This window comes from Martes martes (assembly GCF_963455335.1).
Source record: "Martes martes genome assembly, chromosome: 9".
Taxonomy (NCBI): domain Eukaryota; kingdom Metazoa; phylum Chordata; class Mammalia; order Carnivora; family Mustelidae; genus Martes; species Martes martes.
This window is the reverse complement of record NC_137896.1, coordinates 3,971,551-3,992,082: the sequence shown is the minus strand read 5'-3', so window position 1 is coordinate 3,992,082 and position 20,532 is coordinate 3,971,551.

The following is a 20,532-nucleotide window of genomic DNA, read 5'->3' as shown; positions in this document are numbered from 1 at the left end:
GGGGTGATGGACAGCTTCCTTGTCCAGTAGTATTTATTAAGTGCCACCTGTATGCAACCCCTACAAAGCTCATCGTTCCTGTGGGAACCCCGCTGCTGGTCGAGGCCGTTTCCAGCAGCCTCAAAGGGGGAGCCAGCGCTGCAGGAGGCTGGGAGTAGACCATGCCCCCCGCACCCGAGGGGTGTGGGCTGAGTGAGGCACAGGTGCCGGAAGGACCCCGCAGACCCACCTCAAATGCTCACTTTCTGGGAGCAACCATGAGGGTGTTGCCGGCAACCATGGGAACAAGCGTTTCATAAGCAGTCTGCTTAGTACGGGCCAGGGATCTTATTCCCATCCAGGGTGTGGGGCTGGGGAAGCCGGTAGACAGAGGCGGGGGGGGGGGGGGCGCGGGGGCGCGGGGGGGGGGGCGCAAGAACCTCAACGCAGGATGCCCGGCCCGGCCCCTGATCCCCGCCCCCAGCCCAGCCCCCGCCCCACGCGCGCCCTCCCACGGGCCGCGGCACCTGCCCCTCCTTTAGCGGCTGGAGGGCAGCGCGGGGCGGGCTCCCAGCTGCAAGGAAGGCCTGGTGGGCCGCGGTCAGCGCGGGGCGGTCAGAACCTGGCTTCCCACGGCCCCGCTGCCGACCTGCGGCTGCTCAGAAGTGAGGGCTCGTGGTGGCTTCACGGAGGTTCAACCTCCGAGATCCCTGGTCAGCCGGCAAAACTCGGGTGCCCACACTTGTCACCAGCTGCCCTGGCAAGCGTCCGAGGGAAGCTCTGAGCACAGGCGGGCCACAGAGGGCTTTATTTTTTTACCCCCCAGAGTTTTTCAGAGACCAATTAAATGCAGTCCAGTGGTAATGGGCCTCAGGTCAGAAGGGCCCGGGGAACACAGTCCTGCCAGCCGGTGGGGCCCCCAAGGAAGGGCACTTTCCTCCTGCGGATGCAAGACAGCGCAGTCCCGTTTCCTCCCCGGCTCCGGTAAGAAAATGTGCTGTAAATAAACAACCCACAGACGGCGGTTTAATAGCGGGGACAGGCGCAGCAAGGGAGGGGGTCGGCTGGGGAAAGCTTTTCTCAGGAAAATGAGATCGGAACTGAGATTGCAAGGATGAGTGAGTATTAAATGATGCAGAACATGGAAGAATAATTTCAGGCAGAGGGAACTGCGTGTGCAAAGGCCCTGGGGTGGTGGAAGCCATGACATGTGGAAGGAGAGCAAAGGAGGCCAGTTGGCTAGAAAAGAGAAACGGGCGTAGGGATAGGCAGTGGTGGGAGGTGGTGTGGTCAGCAGGGCTGAGCGCACACAGACTTGCAGGCCACTGGGTGCTTGTTTCTATTCTAAGAGCAGTGGGAGCCCCTGAGGAGTTTTGAGCTGACGACAGACAGGCTGAATTCACACCTTTCAGAGAGCCCTCGGCTGGCCGCTCACCAGGGCCCTGCCCCCCGACACGCATCCAAACACCAGTTGGAGCTGGGATCAGGTCAAGTCCCATGAAGTCCCGAGGCTCTAAGGAGGGCGGGAGAGAACAACCACCTACAGGGCCGCAATTCCTAGGTGTCTGACCCTAAAAGCCAGAGCCCGCCTCCGTGGGGTGGACTCCACGTTCCCATCTGCTGTGTGAGGGGAAGGCGCAGCTTTGCAGGCCTGTCCAGCCCTGCTCTGCTGCTTCCTGGTCCTGTGACCTGTGGCCCTGAGCTTCGGCCCTTTCATCCAGGAAAGGAGAACGGGGTACTAGGGTCCAGCTTGCAGGAGGTCGTAAGGACCAAACGGTGTTCGTGGCCATGGAAAGACCGACGGATGGCAGGTGTCAACTCTTGAAGACTAGAAAACACAACTGTTGGGAGATACTAATGAGCCACAAGCAGTTAGAAATGGCAGGGGTGCGAGCATGTGGGAGTGATGCACGTCCCCGTGACTTCTCTGCGGGCGGATGCCCCCCAGCCCTCGGCGCAGGGTGGCTAGAAGCCCTGCAGGGAGCGGCGGTCTTCCTGGGGGGTGAGAGGGTGGGGCTCGGGGCTGCGGTGGCTGAGGAGAGGCACGGCGACAGGGGCCAGGAGGTGTCCTGCAAGGAAAGAAGCGTCCCCTTACAGCTGGTCTGACCACCGTTTCCCACCGTGATGGCGTGGAGGCCCGGGATTCAGCCAGCCGCCCTGGACAAAACCAGACAACATAGAAGGCAGTGGTTTTCAGATGCTGCAAACAGGCAGTGCCGGGGAGTTCTGTCCGAGAGAAAGCGAGGGGATGCGGCGAGCCCTCCAGCTGGCCCAGCTGGCTGCCTGGAGAGGTTTGTGGGCTGCAGTGCAGGGAGGAGGGGGCCTGCCCAGAGCTCAGTGCTCCTCCTGGGTGGGAGGAGAGAGCTAGAGCTTCAGGAAGGGCTGGGGGTTGGAGGGTGCCGGCAGAGAGAAAGCTGTCGGAGCTCCGCAGAGGCTCCCGGAGTGCCCACTGAGTCCTGTCCCACACACTGCCCATGGCTGGGGGGGGCAGCCAGGGGAGCAGGGGGTTTTGGTGTGCGCTCCTACAGGCAGGGACACCCCCCAGCAGTCCCACCCCAGCCCCCGAGCCTGCGGGATGTGCACTGGACAGATGCAGGCCTCTCCCGGCGCTGGGGACACTGAACGGACAGCGAGCAGGAGGCGGCGGCGGGCACCTGGCTGTGTACAGAGCCCGCGAACGAGCACAGAAGGGCAGGAGGAGAGGAGGAGGGGTAGAGGGCGGCAGGGAGAAAGAGAGAGAAAATCGACATCCTCCCGAGAATTTTTAATGGGATCCAGTCTTCTCACATAACAAAAACAAACCAAATGTCCAGAATGAAAATCCCCATTGCTCAGCATTCCAAGAACCAGGAAAATCTGACCAAATCTCCAGGGACAAGGCAATCAAGAGATGACAACCCTGAGGTGACCCAGATGCTGGAATTAGCAGGCGCAGCCCCAGCAGCAGCTGTCCTGATCATCCTTCATGAGGCAAAGCCGCACAGCCTTGAGACGCACGGAAGCAATAGAAGTTTTGGCAAAGAAAGACGAACTATGACAATCACTGAATGCGATGTGGTTTCCTGGATGGAATCTTGGAACCAAAAAAAGGACATTCGTGTTGAAACTGGGGGAAGCTGAAGCAAGTCTGGGGTTTAGTTAATAGTCCCGTCCCCATGTCGGCGTCTTAGTTTGGACAAAAGTGCCACGGTCCGTGGCCACGTGGGGTGCTAGCATTAGGGAAAACTGGGTGACGGGTGTTTGGAAACACTCCATATCTTTGCAGCCTTTCTGTAGATGTAAATATTTGTGAAAGAAAAGTTAATTTTAAAAGAATCCAATCTATATTTCCGAACAGGGAAACAAAATATGGGATATAAAAATATCTCACTGGCTAGACTGAGAGCAGAATGAAGGTGACAGCAAACTGGGAAAGACATCAATAGACGTTGTCTGATCTGAAGAACTGAGAGGGAAAAAATAGGATTTCAAAAACCAAGCATCTTGGGGACTTGTCGACATCCTCACCATCGAAACCCCTGAAAGGGAAGGAATTGGTGCAGAAAAAAAGTTAACCACTTTCTGGAGGTAGGATTGACCCAGAAAAAGCTACAGTTATTAAATGCATTGAATGATTTATAATCTATAAATTATAAATTGTAAGAGATTATATTTTAAATGATAAACTATAGAGAATTGGTGTGTTTGGAGCTGAGTATATGCACATGACCCCATTGTCACTGTCCGTGCCATCCTCTCCCCATCACCTCTGACTTTTCCTGCCCTCTCTGTCCTAAGAGCACCTAACACAAGATCTACCCTCTTAGCAAGTTGTTCATACAATAAGGTATTGTTAATCGTAGGCCCTATGTATTACAGCTTATCTCCAGAATGGATTTATTTTGAAAGGCCCTAAAATTCTCAGTTTCCACCAAAAACCAAAAGGAAAAAAAAAGTTTTTGAAAGAGTAATGGCCAAATCTTCCCAAATATATCAAAAGACATAAATTTCCAGGTTCAAGAGGCTTACAGAATTCCAAACAGGATAAACTCAAAGAAAACCACACCCAGACACAGTAAACCAAAAACAAAGAAAAATATTGAAAGCAGAAAAAAGTTATCCCTTACCTGGAGGGAAATAATGACCAAAGATTTGTCGTCAGAAACAGTGGTAGTCGAAAGATAGGGAAACAAAACAACGTCTTTTTTTTTTTTTTTAAGATTTTATTTATTTATTTGACTGAGAGAGACCCAGCAAGATGAGGGAACACAAGCAGGGGGAGTGGGAGAGGGAGAAGCAGGCTTCCCGCAGAGCAGGGAGCCCGATGCAGGGCTCGATCCCAGGGTGGGATCACGACCCGAGCCGAAGGCAGACGCCCAACGACTGAGCCAACCCGGTGCCCCAAACAATATCTTTAAAAATGTGCCACGAAGAACTGCCCACTCAGAATTCTAAGTCTAGCAAAGGTACTTTTCAAGAATGAAGGCAAAATAAAGACACACTCTGAAGGCAGAACAAGTCATTCATTCAGTAGCCGACCTGCTCCCAAAGAAATATGAAGGAACATTCTCCAGGCAAAAGGGAAATGATACAGAATAAAACTCAGAACATCGGAAATGAAGAAGAACAACAACAACAAAGGTAAGTATCGGGACATACTTTAAAATACGTATAACTTTAAAAAGCAAACATGGCATTGGGAGATGTGACGTCGATGGATACAATACATGTGACAACTGTAACAGAGAGAAGGTGATGGTACAACCTGCAGATGGTAAAGGGGAACCTACGATTATATTTTACATGCAGTGGTAAAGCCTCGGCACTAAACAGATGGAGAAATGTTAGGTGTGTGTGTTGTCCCTAAAGCAACAATTAAACAGTGACATAAAGAGCTATGGCCAAAAGCTAATAGACCAAATAAATGGAAACTAAAAATATTTTCAAATAATTCAAAAGGCAGAAAAGGAAACAGAGGCAAAATAATAATAATAATAATGAGAATGAGAAAGAAAAGTAAAATGTCAAGACCTAAATTCAACTATAGCTATAATTGCATTAAATGTGAACGGTCTAAACACAGTGATTAAAAACAGACGTTATCACGTTGGATTAAAGGGGGGAAAAAAGACACAGTTGGATGCTGTCTGTAAGGCATGCACCTTAAATATAATTGCACAGGAAGCGGCAAACTGACCCACAGGCCACATGTGGCCGATGCCCCATCTTAAAGAACAGTTTTCACAAGTCCTAACAGTTGCAAAGAAGAGGAGGAGGAAAAGGAGACAGAAGCCATACGTGGCCGCATAACCTAAAATAGGTATTTACTGGTTCTTCACAGAAAAAGTTTGCTGGCTCCTCATGTTGATGAATTAAAAGTAAAAAGATGGAACACAATCGGCCAAGTAAATACCGATCGAAATAAAGTGGAAGTGGCTATATTCAGAGCAGACAGAGAAGACTTCAAAAAAAAAAAAAAAAAAAAAGACCATGTAGGAATAAGGCCATCCCCTCATGACGTAGGAATCAGTTCACAAAGAAGACCTAACAGCCCCAAATACGGACACCCCCGATGGCAGAGTTCCAGACTGGGTGAGGCAAAAACCGATCGAGCCGAAAGAAGAACTAGACAAATCCACAATTTTATTAGGAGACTTAATCACTTCTTTCTCAGTAACCGATAGAATAAGACAGAACATCAGCAAGGGGAGACCTGGACAACACATCAGCTTGGTCTATTTGAGATTAGAGACCACTCCAAACGATAGAAACGGGACGCTTACGCTTCCCCGGTGCAAATGGGATATTCATTCAAACAAATCATATTCTGGGGTCATTAAAAAATTAACCTTAAAGGAGTTAAAATTATACAGTGTAATTTTCTGACTGTAAGGGACTTTAACTGGAAGTCAATGAGAGACAGACATCTTGAACATCCACAAATATTTGGAAATTAAACACCGTACCTCTAAATTACCTGTGGGTCACACGTGGAGAAGTATCAAGCAAATAATCCAGGATCCCACTGTAGAAACCAAGAAAAGAGCACGTTAAACCCAAAGAAAGGAGAGAAATAACAGATAGGAGCAGAAATTAGTATAATGGAAAATAGAGAAAATAAGTGAAACCAAAAGTTTTTTGACAAGATCAATATCCTTGATGACTTTCTAGACAAACTGAACAAAATAAAGGCACAAATTGTAAATATCAAAAAAAAATGAAAGATGGGTTATCGCTGCAGACACCACAGATATTAAAAAGATAGTAAGGTGATCTCTCTATGCCATAAATTCAATTTAGATGAAGGGGACAAATTAATTGAAAGACACAAAACACCAAAACTCACTCAAGACAAAAGAGATAACCTGAATATGCCAATATCTGCTAAAGAAATTGAATTTTTAGATTAAAATCTTCCGACAACGAAAACTCCAGGCCTGGCTTATTTCAAAGGCAACTTCTCCCCAACATTTAATGAAGTAATAACACCAATTCTGCTTCAGCTCTTCCAGAAATTGGAAGAGGTGAGAACACTTTCCAACTCATTTTATGGGGCCAGCATCACTGGTCATCACCACCAGAGGCGTTAAGTGGATCCATGTGCCCGATGTACCTCGGAAACCAAGACACAAACGTCACCAATGAAACATCGGTGAATCAGAAGAATATATATTGGTAAGTCCCATCCAGAAATATATAAAATGGTGAAACACATCATTACCAGATGGGGCTTGTGCTGGTAATGCAAGACGGTTGGACGTTAGAAAGTAAGTTGACCATAGAGGCAGACCCCAGAAGGAAAGTCCTATTTCAATAGATGAGGGGAAAGTACCTGACAAAACTCAGCATCACTTTTGGTAAAAATTCTCTACGCAATGAACAGAAGGGTGCTTCCCTACCCCGGGAAAGGGCTCACATCCTACTTAATGGTGGAAGACAAAGAGCCCGTTGTAGCGGGTGAAAGGGATCCTGGAGGTGGACGGTGGTGATGGTAGCACGTTAGGAACGTATTTAATGCCTCTGAAACTCTGCCCTTAGAAGTGATTAGATGGTAAGTTTTGTATTTGTGCATGTTACCACAAATTGTTTAAAAAATGGGAAAAAGTGCATATCATGGTCCCTGGAACAAACATTAAAAACAAAGTCTAAAGAAGTGTATTTTAAACAATGACAGGAAACTAAAATGGGATATTAAAAACTATTCCAAAATATTGTTAACCCAAGAGAAGGCAAAAAGTAGAGAAGGGAGAAAATGACCCATTAAAATCAAATTAGCAAAGGGGAGACTTCAACCGACCTTATCAATCATTATATTAAAATACAGACGGACTGAACACTTCAATTAAAAGGTAGATCTTGTCCAATTAGATTTAAAAATGCAAGATCCAACTATTTGTAATCCACAAGAAATAGTTAAAACACAAAGACATGGTGGGTTATAAGTCAATAAAAGGATAGAAAAAAATGAACCTGATACCAAAATGTCAATATGCGTGAGGGAAAAACTCCATGGAACCAAAGGAACCGAGAAGTCCACAGTCACAGATGGATTTTTAACACTTCCTCTCTGAAACTGGCAGTAACACCAGACCCCCAAAATCAACGTATTAAAGACTCCGACATCATCAAGTCCCTTTCCTTACGGACCTCTGTGGAACATCGTGCCCAGCGACTCTAGAATGTACGTCCTTTCCTGTAGACGTGGAAAGACCTACAGAGCACAGTCTGTGATGCATTAAGATAGACCATATGTGGGGCCAAGAAATGTCTCCATAAATTTTAGAAGATGGAACACTCGCAGAGGTATCTTACTGTCCTGTGAACACAGCGCAAGTAGACTAGAAATCAAAGAAAAAAAAATAGAAAAGCTCCCAAATATCCGGAAATGATGTAACCCTGATTTAACTAAGACACAGATCAAAAACGAAACCACAAAGGAACATTATTAAACACTGAACTGAACAGTCACGGAGACCCGACATGTCACAACTTGTCTGTCAGGTGCACTTGGAGCAGGGCTCCGAGGGATCGCTGTGGCTTTCGTTAGTTTTGGAGAAGAGAGAAAGGGTTAAAAATCAGTGATCTAATTAGCCTTTCAAGAAGCTAGAAGAAGAGCAAACTACTCCCAAGCGAGAGGATACAGGAAGTAGTAAGGGCAGGAGGCTGTCGGGGGAGAGCGAGCCGCAGATGCGCCGGTGCTCCGTGGGCGCCTGCTCTGTGCCCCACGCATCCGTGGGAGTGTCTGCGTGGCCGCTGGGAGCGGGAGGCACCAGTCTCGCTGTTGCTCTCCCACGGTGGCTTCCCACCGCTGGGGTCGCTTCCTTGTGCACCTGCGGGGAGCAACACTCCGCTAGACTCCGGGGGACCCTCTCCCGATGCCTCGTGTTTTCTCTGTGTTCGGCTTTCTCTCCGGACTCTGACACACATTCTTACCACCGGGCCTCCCTGAACCCCAAACTCTGCTCCGCTCCTGGAGACCAGGACTCTTGTCTGCCCTCCCGCTCCCTGAGCTGTGGCCTTGAGACTCTCCAGCCCCAAGAGACAAAAGAAGAAGAAAGAAATGGCAAACGGATAGAAAAACATGCACCAAGATCATTTAAGCTCAACCATATCGATTCTCACATTAAACACAAAGAGTCAATGTTTATAGCAGCAAAGTGCACAATAGCCCAAATATGGAAAGAGCCCAGATGTCCATCGGCAGATGAATGGATAAAAAAGATGTGAGATACACAGAAGCAGTGAGACACACACGCACACACACACACGCAGTGGAATACCACTCAGCCATCAAAAAATGAAATCTTGCCATTTGCAACGACATGGATGGAACTAGAGGATGTTATGCTGAGCGAAATAGGTCAATCAGAAGAAGACAGTTATGATACGATCCCACTCACAGGTGGAATTTAAGAAATAAAACAGAGGATCATAGGGGAAGAGAGGGAAAAATAAAATAAGAAGAAAAAACCAGAGAGGGAGACAAATCACAAGAGGCTCTTAATCATAGGAAACGAATGGAGGGCTGCTGGAGGGGTGGGTGGGGGATGGGGCACCTGGGGGTTGGACGTTAAGGAGGGCACGTGATGGAACGAGCACTGGGTGTTACGCAAGACTGATGAATCACAGACCTGCACCTCTGAACCAACAATACATTGTATGTTAATAAAAAATAAAAAATAAAATTTAAATTAAAAAAAAAAGCAGATAGTCTAGACACATCAGTTAAAAGGCAGAGATTGTAGCAGTGCATATAAAAAGAATACCCAGCTTTGTGCTGTCCCTAAGAGACCGACTGCGAGATTCACAAGGAAGAGTGCGAGGGCGGAGAAACCCCCAGTTCTAGGACTCACCGAAAGGAAGCTGGAGCTTCCCGCTTAAACATGACGACTCGGGTTTACGAGCAAGGACTATTACACGGATAAAGAGGGCTGTTTATCCAGAGAACCGAATCGTCCCGCATACGTACAGACCAAGGAACAGAGCTCCAAAAAGTTTCAGATTTCAAGGAAAAATAGGCAAACCCAGAGTCGATTGCGGTTTTCAACAGCCTTCTCTTGGTAATTGGTAAGAAAGACGGAAAGTCGGTGGAGACCCGGAAGCCTTGAACAGTACGGTCAGTAACAGCAGTAGAACACCCGGGCTCCTCAAGGGCGTGCAGAACATTCACCAAAATGAATCCCACTTGGGGGCCGTGAAACAACTTTCAGTGACTTTAGAAAGATTGGAAAGATACAAATAATATTCTCTCACCACAATGGACTTCAACTAGAAATCAATATCAAAATACCTGGAAAGTTGCAAATATTTAAAACTACAGTGCATACTTTTAAATAAGGCGCGGGTTAAAGAAGACATCACAGTAGAAATGATAAGATATTTGAACTGAATAAAAATTAAAACATGACTTGGAATTTGTGGGCTTAGAAGAAAACTTCAAACATTTATTATTATTATTAGATTAGATTTATTACTATTATTATATTAGAAAAGTGGGGAAAAAACTTGATTGACCTAAAGTTCCATCTTAAAAGAAAATTTTTTTAAAATGGTAAATTAAACCCAAAGTACAAGAGGAAGGTGAAAAAATATATAGAAAAATCAATAAAATCAAAAGCTCATTCTTTGAGAATGTCAGTAAAATCGATAAACCTCTGTTCAGATTGATCGGGGAGGAAAATCAGATATTAACTACCAATATCAGAATTAGAAATCTTATAGAGATAAAAAGGACATCATCAAGTGAATATTAGGAACGTTTTGTCAGTAAATTCAGTAACTGAGACCAAACGGACACATTCCTTAAAAGACACAAACCACCAAACTCACTTGAGGTGAAACAGACACCCTGAACTACCCTACAACTGTTAAAAAGAAAATGAATTTGAACATTGAAACCTTCTCACAAAGACAACTCCAGGGGCAAATAACTCTGCTAGGGAATTCTACTGAACATTTAAGGAAGAAATGATGCCAATTCCACGCAGACTCATCCAGAAAAACAGAAGAGGAAAGCATATCAGAGCTCACGTACATAGCAGTACTCGGCAATCAGAATCAAACATAGTACAAGAACAGAGAAGGACGGAACAGTATCCCTCATCAACGTAGATCCAAACCCCCCACTGGATCCTTACAGACTGAAACCACTTGTGTGTGTATGTGATATCTCGTAACAAGGGGAAACTTATCCTGGGAACTCAGCCTGGGTGGATGCTAGAAAATTAATCAACATCGTTCATATCCACAGACTAGTGGGCATTGGTCGTTCAGTGGTAGAATTCTCTCCTGCCATACCCACAGACTATAGACTGTATATGATCATCTCAACAGGTACGCAAAAGGCCTCGGACAAAATTCAATATCCATTCACAGTAAAAACTCTCAGCAAACACGGAATTGAAGGGATATTAACCCAATGATGAACGACTACACAAATCTTTAGCAAACATCACAATGTACAATAAAAGATGGGATACTTTCTCAAGATTAAAATAGTCCCAGATGTTGAAGCTACTATAATAAGGCAAGGAAAAGAGAGAAAGGGCACACAGACCGCAAAGAATGAATGGAACTGTATTTGCACATGACTTGAGGGTCTAAGAATCACATTTGAAATCAATGCCAACCCCCCACCCCAAAACCTCTGAATAGTAATGAGTTCAGCAATATCGCGAGATACAATATCGATGTGCAAACATTAATGACATTGGTAACTGCTAACGAAGAACATGAGGAAACCACAATTTTAAACCCAATGTTGGACTTCTGGTTTCCGGAGCGGCTGTTAAGACCCTGGGAGTTGCCCCTCTGTCCTATAAACAAGCACAAAGATGAATAAGTAGACATATCAGCAAGTCTTCTCGGGTCTGTCTGAGAAGGGAGGCGACAGGGCAGACGGCAGCCCCCCTAAACTGAAGAGACCAAGAGGCAAGTAGGGAGCGTCACAGCTCACCAGGGCAGAGAGCCATAACCTCGAACCCCTGCGGGAACCAGCGCCCACATAGGGAAAACGAAACCACAGTTGACAAATTGTGGGAGGCTCAGTGTAGGCAAGTCTTAGAGATAAAAAAAAAAAAATCTCAGGGGATCTCATCACCGGGGGCCCCACACTTCTGTGGATCCTACCTTCAGAACATTGGCCAGGTGCTCTCCACGAGCAGCCCCCTCCTCCTGGCAGGGTGGGGGCCGTTTTGAAACAAGACAGAGCATCACGTTCTTCTGGAAAAGGTGCGCCCTCTGAGAAACCATCTAACCAGAGCCCCGCAGGCTGGGGTTTTACCTGAGCCTTACGGACCTGGAGGAAGGGAAATTCCAGACTCCAGCCCACAGGAGCCATCCTGTCCCACCTACGGAGCAGGGAGGAGCGGGGAATGGGGGATGAAAAGCACGTCTGAAGTTCACCAAAGGATGATTCATGAAAAGAAAACTGACAAGCTATAGTTCACGAAAATTAAAAATTTCTGCTCTGTGAAAGACACTGCCAAAAGAATGAAAAGATAAGCCACAGGCTGGGAGAAAATATGTGCAAAAGGCACGTATGATAAAGGAATTGTTCTCTGAAATATACAAGAGACTCCTAAGGCTCAACAAGAAGAAAACAAAACAACTTGATTTCAAAATGGGCCAAAGACCTAAACCAAAGGCACCTTGCCCGAGATATATCGATATTTGTGTATGTCTACATGGATCTCTATATATCTCTACAGTAATTGCCGTATCTATCTATCTATCCGTGGATATGGCCAGTAGGTGTATGAAGACATGCTCCACAGTATGTCTGGGAAACGCAGATTGAAACAGTGAGGTACACTACACAACTCTTAGACCAGAATCCAGGACACCCAAATCACCAGATGCCGGCGAGGGCGTGGAGCAGTAGGAGGGCTCATTCACGGCTGCTGGGAATGCGAAATGGCGTGACTACGTTGGAAGACAGGTGGGCAGTTCTTCAGAAAACTGAGCGTGTTCCTACTATACACTCCAGCAAGCACCTCCTCGGCATTCACCCAAAGGAGTTGAACACTTCTGTTCACACGAAACTTGCACACGGATATTTGTAGCAGCTTTGTTGATAATTACCCAAACCTGGAAATAACCAAGGTGTCCTTCAGCAGGGGAATGGATAAATAAGGTGTAGTACGTCCAAACAATGGGATATTATTCAGGGCCAAAAGGATATGAGCTAGAGAGCCATGAAGAAGAAATTTAAACGCCTATTACTGAGTGAAAGAAGCCAATCTGAAAAGGCTCCATGCAACTATAAGACATCCTGGAAAAGACAAAGCTATGGAGACAGGAGAAAGATCAGTGGTTGTTGGGGCTTGGGGGCAGGGAAGAAAGAGTAGGGGGAACACAGAGGATTTGGGGGGCAGGGAACCCTCTCTGCATGATACTCATGATACAAGCATGGTGGCTACACAGCATTATATGTTGGTCTAAACCCATAGGACATACAACAATGGGACCAAACCCTATTGTAAGCTCTGGGTCCTGGGTGATAAGAATGTGTCTGTGTAGCTCAGCAATTGTCTCAAATGTACTGCTCTTGGGGGGAGGACGAGGCTGTGCGTGTAGCCGGGGGGCATGTGAGAACTCTCTACACCTTCTGCTCCATTTTCTGTACCCCAGAAGAAAGTATTTACAATACAGTAGTATTTACAATTGTTCCCAGGAAAACGCGGTGCGCGGTGGAAACCGGACAAAACCTGTGCGTGATCTATATGCTGAAAATTATAAAATGCTGAAGAAATAAAGACCTAACTAAATGGAGAAACATACCGTATTTATGGATTGCGAGATTCAATGTAATAAAGATGTCAGCTCACCCCAAGCTGATCTATGGGTTTAATGCAATTCCTATCAAAGCCCAGGTTTGTTTTATAGACATAAAAAAACATATTCTAAAATTTACGTAGACGCTAGCCCTAGCATAGCTGAAACAACAATGAAGAGTGAAGTGGGAGGAATTATTTTACCTGCTGGGAAGGTTTACTCTGCGGGCTCAGCAATCAAGACAGTGTGGGATCAGTGGAGGGAGAAACACACCGGTGAGTGGAATCGGATGGAGATGGTGGAAGCAGACCCGCACATGCTTGCCTGACTGACTCTGACAAAGGCGAAAAAGCAATTTAACAGAGGAAAGGCAGCCTTTCCACAAATAGTCCTGGAGAAGCAAGTATGGGGCAAAATAGTGAACATCGAGCTAAATACTACACATAAAGCATTTAGCAAATTACATGAGAGAAAATCTCCAGAATCTAGCGCCAGGCAGAGTTCTTCAAATTGACCCCAAAAGCACGCACTGTAAAAGGAAAAACTGATAAAGTGAACCTCATCAAAATTTTAAAATTTTCCTCTGCAAAAGACCCTGTTAAGAGGATAAAAAGATGGGCTACAAACTGTAAGAAAATATCTGAAAACCACATATCCTGCAAATGACTTCTATCTAGAATGCCCAAGGAATCCTTGAAACTCTAAGAAGCAAACAGTCCAGTTATATGGGCAGAAGACACGAATGGACATTTCACTGGAAAGGGTGTAGAAATGGCAAATAAGCACATGAAAAGTTGCTCACCATCATCGGCCATTAGGGAAATGCAAAGGAAACCCCTCATGAGTTTTCAGGGCGTATCGACCAGGATGGCTTAAAAAATAGTGATAATGTCAAATGCTGGCAAGGATGGAGAGAAAACAGGTCACTCGCACATCAATGATGGGAACGTGAAATGGTACAGCCAATCTGGAAAACAACATGGCGGTTTCTTATGAACCACGGTCGCGACACGCCCTAGCAGTTACACACCTGAGCATTCATCCAGAGAAATGCGAACTTAACGTTTACGCAAAGACATGTACAAAAATGTTTATAGCAGCTTTATTCATGGAAGACAAAAGAAAACAACCCAGGGACGCCTGGGGAGCTCAGTTTGTTAAGAGCCCAACTCTTGATCTCAGCTCAGGTCTTGATCTCAGAGATGTAAGTTGGAGCCCCACATTTGAGCCCAGCGTGGAGCCTACTTAAACAAAACCAAAAACAGCACAGATAGACTTCACTGGCAGCATGGTTAAGTGAACTGTGGTATGTCCATACCATGAAATACTACTCAGCAGTGAAAAGGAACTAGCTGTTGAGACACCCAGCAGCTCGGACGGTGAGAGAATTAGCTTGAGTGGGTTTGTCACCGTTTTTAAAAATTTGTTTTTCCAAAGACGCTGTTAAGAAAAGGCAAAGGCAAGGCATGGCCTGGGAGAAGTATTTACAGAACACATCATTGACAACAGACTTTTATCCACAACACTTCCTATGATTCTTTAATGAGATGACAGAATTTTTAAATGGCCTTAAGATCTGAACACACACTTCACCGAAGAAGATACATAGATCCCACAGGGAAATTCCAGGCCCCAAGTGCTTTACTGGTGAGTGCTATCAAACACACAAAGAAAAAGATAATACAACTTTTACACAGACTCCTGTAGAAAACCAAAAGGAAAATATTTATCAAATTATCTTACGAGGTTAGCATAATCCTGACACCAGAACCTGACAGAGGCCTTGTAAGGAAATTATACACCGATATTCTTCACAAAACAGATGCAGGAATCCTTAAGGTAATGTTAGCAAACTGAATTCAGGGACATGTAAAGGGATAATACATCATGATTAGTAGATTTTTTAAAATTAGATTAAGTAGAGTTAATTAGATTAAGTCGATTAAGCCGAGTTTTTTTTTTTTAAACAAACTAATCTTTTAACGTTCTTTTTTTTTTTTTTTAAGATTTTATTTATGTATTTAACAGAGAGAGAGAGAGAGAGATCACAAATAGGCAGGGAGGCAGGCAGAGAGAGGAGGAAGCAGACTCTCTGCGGAGCAGAGAGCCCGATGTGGGGCTCGATCCCAGGACTCTGGGATCATGACCTGAGCCGAAGGCAGAGGCTTTAACCCACTGAGCCACCCAGGCGCCCCTAAGCCGAGTTTTTTCAAGGAATGCAAAGGTAAGCGTAGTTGATGTAAAATTGACCAATTTACCATATTAACAAAATAAATGGATAAAACCATATGGTCATTTCAAAAGATACAGAAAAGGTATCTGGCAAAATTCAGTGCTTCTTCATGACCAAAATTGTCCTCAAACTTGGACACAAAGAGAACTTTTTCCATCTGATAATGGACATACATCTACGAAAATCCTTGTTAACATCTTAATTATCACTGAAACATTGAAAGCTTTTCTCCTAAGACTGGAAACAAGGCAAGAACGTCTGCCCTCACTATTGGCTCTTTACCATTGTACTGACATTCCTAGTTCATGTAATAAAGCAAGAAAAATAAAAGTTGTGTAGATTGGAAAGAAAACACAAGCCTCACTATGCATGTAGATGTTATGACTATGTAAAAAAATTTTAAAGAATATATGAAAAAGAATATATGAAAACAACCACTAGGACTAATAAGTACATTTAATAAGACCATAGGACACAAATGTATTATAATATATATATATCAATATATCGATTACATTTTTTATTCTAGCAGCAAAGAATTGGAAATGAAATTTTGAAACAATTCCCTTTTCAATAGCATCAAAAAACATGAAACGGGGCGCCTGGGTGGCTCAGTAGGTTAAGCATCTGCCTTCGGCTCAGGTCATGATCCCAGGGTCCTGGGATCGAGTCCCACATCGGGCTCCCTGCTCAGTGGGTAGCCTGCTTCCCCCTCTCCCTCGGCCTGCCTCTCTGCCTACTTGTGCTCTTTCTTCCTCTGTCAAATAAATAAATAAAATCTTTTTTTAAAAAACCATGAATCATTTAAGAATAACTTTAAAGTTGTGCACAACTTGCATATAAAAAAAGTAGGAAACAATGCTAAGGGAAATTAAGGGTCTAAGTGGATAAACCATCTGGGTGGCTTGGAGACTCAGTATTGCTAAGGTGCACGTTCTTTCCCATCGAACTATGGATGTTTATAGTTTCAACAAAATTCCAACCCAAATATCAGTGAGACATTTTTGTAGAATGCTTCTGACAAACTTGTTTCTAAAATTTCAGTGGAAGTGCGAAGGACCGAGAATAGCCAAAACAATCTTGAAAGTAAACAACCAACCTGGAGAACACACACTCTCTGATTTCATGCATCAAAAGCTACCGAAATCAAGATGGTGTGGTATCGACGGAATCACAGAGAAATAGATCAATGGATCGTAATCAAGAGTCAGAGATAGATTTGGATGCATTCCGTCAACTGATTTTTAACAGATGTGTCAAGACAGTGGCACCTTCAATGAGAAAAAAAAAAATGTTATTTTTTTTTTTCAGCAAATGGAGTGGGAAAAGCAGGAAACATAGGAAAAAACGAGCCTTGACTTCTACTTCACATCATACATAAAATGTAAGTTGAGATAGATCAGAGACCTACACACACAAGCCAGAACTATGAAGTTTCTAGCAGAATACATACAAGAGTATCTTCATGAACTTGAGGCAGGCAGATTTCTTAGAGAGGATCCGGAAAGCTGTAACCACCAAAATGAAACCTTGGCCAATCGGACTTTTTCACAATTACATACATCTCTCCTCATCCAAAGTCAACACTGCGTATATAGAAAGGCAAGTCACAGATAGGAAGGAAATATTTACAATACATGTATCTGATAGAGAAGTTATCTCCAGAATAAAGACTTCCTAAGATTTAGTAAAGAAGCAAAAGCAGAACAAGGCTTGGTCGACACTTCACAACGAAGACCCACAAATGGACAACGTAACGTCGTTTCGTATCACCAGCCGCCAGGGCATCACAGGGGCCAAGGAGAGGCGGCTCACGCCGGGTGGAACGGTTGGCCTGTCTCTGTCTTGCTGGGAGCGGTGGTTGCCCGGGTATGTGCGTGACTCGGAGCCCATTCAGTTGCACACTTCTCTCTGAATTCACCGCGTGGAAACTTTGCCTCCATGAAAGAGTCACCACAAACACGTGCTGCCGGCCAGCTACCCCCACACCCTCACGCACCCCATCCCATGTTCCAAACTCATCCTCAGAAAATCCGCAACAAAGCACAAAACAGATCATAGAGCGAAAACATGATGGAAAGTCTATTAACGTACTGCCACATATTTGGGGGACAAGTGACGCATTGTGTGTCCCTCGGAAAGTCCATTTTTAAAACACGTTCTTTCTAACCGTTTAATTAAAAAGAAAACAAATAGTATTCTGTCTCGCAAAATAAAACAAAGCAAAACATAGTGACTGGTTTTTGTTGTTGTTTTTTTTGTTTGTTCTAAAGCAGGCAACGATAATCTCTGTTGTTAGAAGTCAGGGCAATGGGTTGCGTCAGGAAATGCGGGTAGCTGCCGAGGGGAACATGATGGGGGCTTCAGGGCAAGGCCAAGTTCTGGGCCCGGGTCTGGGTGCCGCTTGTGATGTGCGCTCAGTCTGTGAAAATGCATCTCACTTCACACTTATTTTATATGCTGAGGTACACATGTACGTATATACACTTTCCTCAATGTTTCTCGATGATTTTTTTTTATTTTAATAGACTTTAAAACAAAGCAAATTAATCCTTAAACGTTAAGCATAGTGGAAGCCTGGCAAACGGCAGATAGATTTAAAACAGAATTTGTTTTTTGAAAGAAGGAAGAGGAGAGAAGAAAGGAGGAGAAAGGAAGGACAAAGGGACACACGGACACAGTGCCTGACCCCTTCGAGGCCCTCCCTCAAGGTCAGTGATTATGATTATCGTTGACACATGGGCTCGGAACGTCTAATGCTTGCGTGCGGCATGCCCCACATGCGGCTGGGGACCCACAACAGGGTTGAGGGTCTGGGGGATGCCAGGTCTCCTCTGACTGGTCCAGAAGGTGCTGCGGGAGATGCGGTGGAATGCCTGTCCACCACGGGCCACCAGGGAGGCGTTTATCTGGTGCAGATCTGAGCCACGCGGTTGAGATCAAGCCCCCGCGGATGCCCAGAAAAGCTGGTGACCCAGGACCCAGGAGCGGGCCTCCGTGCTCAGCTGTCTTGGACGCTCAGGAATCCGCACGGCTCGCTGGGCTCACCCGAGCTGAGGGGGAAACGGAGGTTTTGCTTTCAAGAGTAATTGTTAGTTGGAGGAGAAAAGAAGGAAAAAACCCATAAAACTACTTTTTCCCAAATGCTTCGGCTTGCAGTTGGCCCCTGGGGACACCTGTGCTCCCTTTGCTTTCCCGAAAAAAGCAAGTTTTTATTCCCTCTCATCTACTCTTGACAAAGGAGCCGAAGCCACAGCTGCAGGTACTAAAACCTCGCCGCTCCCGGGCTGTCTGCTGCTTGGCTGCTGATTTATTATTAAGATAATCCTTAAATTTTCTTCATGGGGCCAATGGAGACCATCCGATCAGAGGGGCCTTGGGAAGTTCCTGACGGAAGGGGAGGAAAGAGCCCCCCAGCAAGGTTGCGGCGAATATCATCCCCCCCAAACCAAGAGAAGTTTAGGGTGAGGCCCCAGGGGTGCCCCCATCAGGGAGGTTTTGTGGTGCCGCTGCTCTAAATCTGGGCTTGGAGCCCCAGGCACGGGGGGCAGCTGGTGACACCTGGGACGTTTCTTAACTGGGGCACGGGGACAGCTCATCGTGTCCCCAGCCAGCCGGTTTTGCAGGGAGAGAGCAAACGTGCAGCTGGGCCGAGCCAGGGTGGTCCCTGGGGGAATCTCGCCGGGGGAAGTTTACGAGGCCTGATGAATATTCCGTGGGCTTATTTACAGAGCTGCTTGGGGGCCGCACGACGCATCAGCTGGGCCTTTTGCTCTCGACTCCTTCGGAATTACAAGATGCTTCCTTGGCAGGTGGATCTTTTCTCTTTTTTCTTCCCGGGGACGGGGAGGACGGAGGGCCGACAGGCCAGCAAAGATACCTCCCAGTGGCAGGGGGCAGGAGGAGGAGCTGGAAGGGGTGCTGGGCTTGGGGTGACCTGGAATGCGTCCTTCCCCAGCAAGGCTTCTGCAGGTGGAGGGCCCGGCCCCCCCTCATTGTGCCAAACTGGAACGCTTCAGCGACCCTGTCCTCCAAGGGCACTTGGCCGCATCAGGCTGAGGGTGTCTGCCGGGACCAGAAAGACGGCTCAGGAGGAGGGCCGCACCTTGGCGGCGGATGCGCGGCAGAGCACACCCTGCTCACCCCGGAGCCCCCTCCCCATCCCTGCCGTTCTCACACCTCTACCACTTCACAGGATGTCACCGTCTGAGCCTGGATTCTGGGAGCCCCCACTGCCCTCCGGTCTGAGCTTGGGCATCGGCCCCCAATTCCTGCTGGTCCTGCCCTATTAGTCTCTATGCCTGTGGTTCCTCCCTTGCCCCTTGGAAACGACTGGGGATCCATTTCTCGCGCCCTCTCCAGCTCTTGCGTGCTTTCCCTCTTTCTCTTCCGACTTGACCTCGTTCTCAAGGCCTCGTTCTAATGTCTCCGGACTCCAGAAAGATCCCTGACCTTTTCTCTCCTGTTCTGAAGTACAATGTTCATCTACTGCATGCCCCAGGACCTTGACTGGCCTCATGGCCCGGGGGTGCCGGACGTTCTGCAGCTTGGACCGTTGGCTTCTTGTTCCCAGACGTTGTGTCCCATTTCCTCAGTTCAGTGCTCTGTCCCTTGAGGACTGGGCTGCCTTTGACACTTCCCTGAACCTCAAGACACAGAACGGGACATAGTGCTTGAGATCCAAAGCTGCAAGGGATTCTGTCTGCTCCCACGGTCACTGCCCCCTTGCTCTCTGGCCACCGAGCACAGGCAGAGCGGAGGGGGCTACAGGCGGTCCGATCTCTTCCACCAGCCCCACTGTGGCTGGGAGATGTCCCCAGTTCTCGGGGTGAGGGCTCAGGCTTTGACGAACTCTGAGAGGAGACCAGAAAGCCCGGACAAAGAGGAAGGGACAGCTCCAGGTCCCCTAAAGGACAGTTCAGTCCAGGTGCCTCAGAACGCAGCACGGCCGGGTTTGTGTCTGGCTTTCACCTTAATTAATAAGAGCTTTTCAGAGAAACAATAAAAGAACGACATAGCCACTTGGACAGGGTTGGCAAGAGCCACTTCGGTAATGCAGTCTGTGG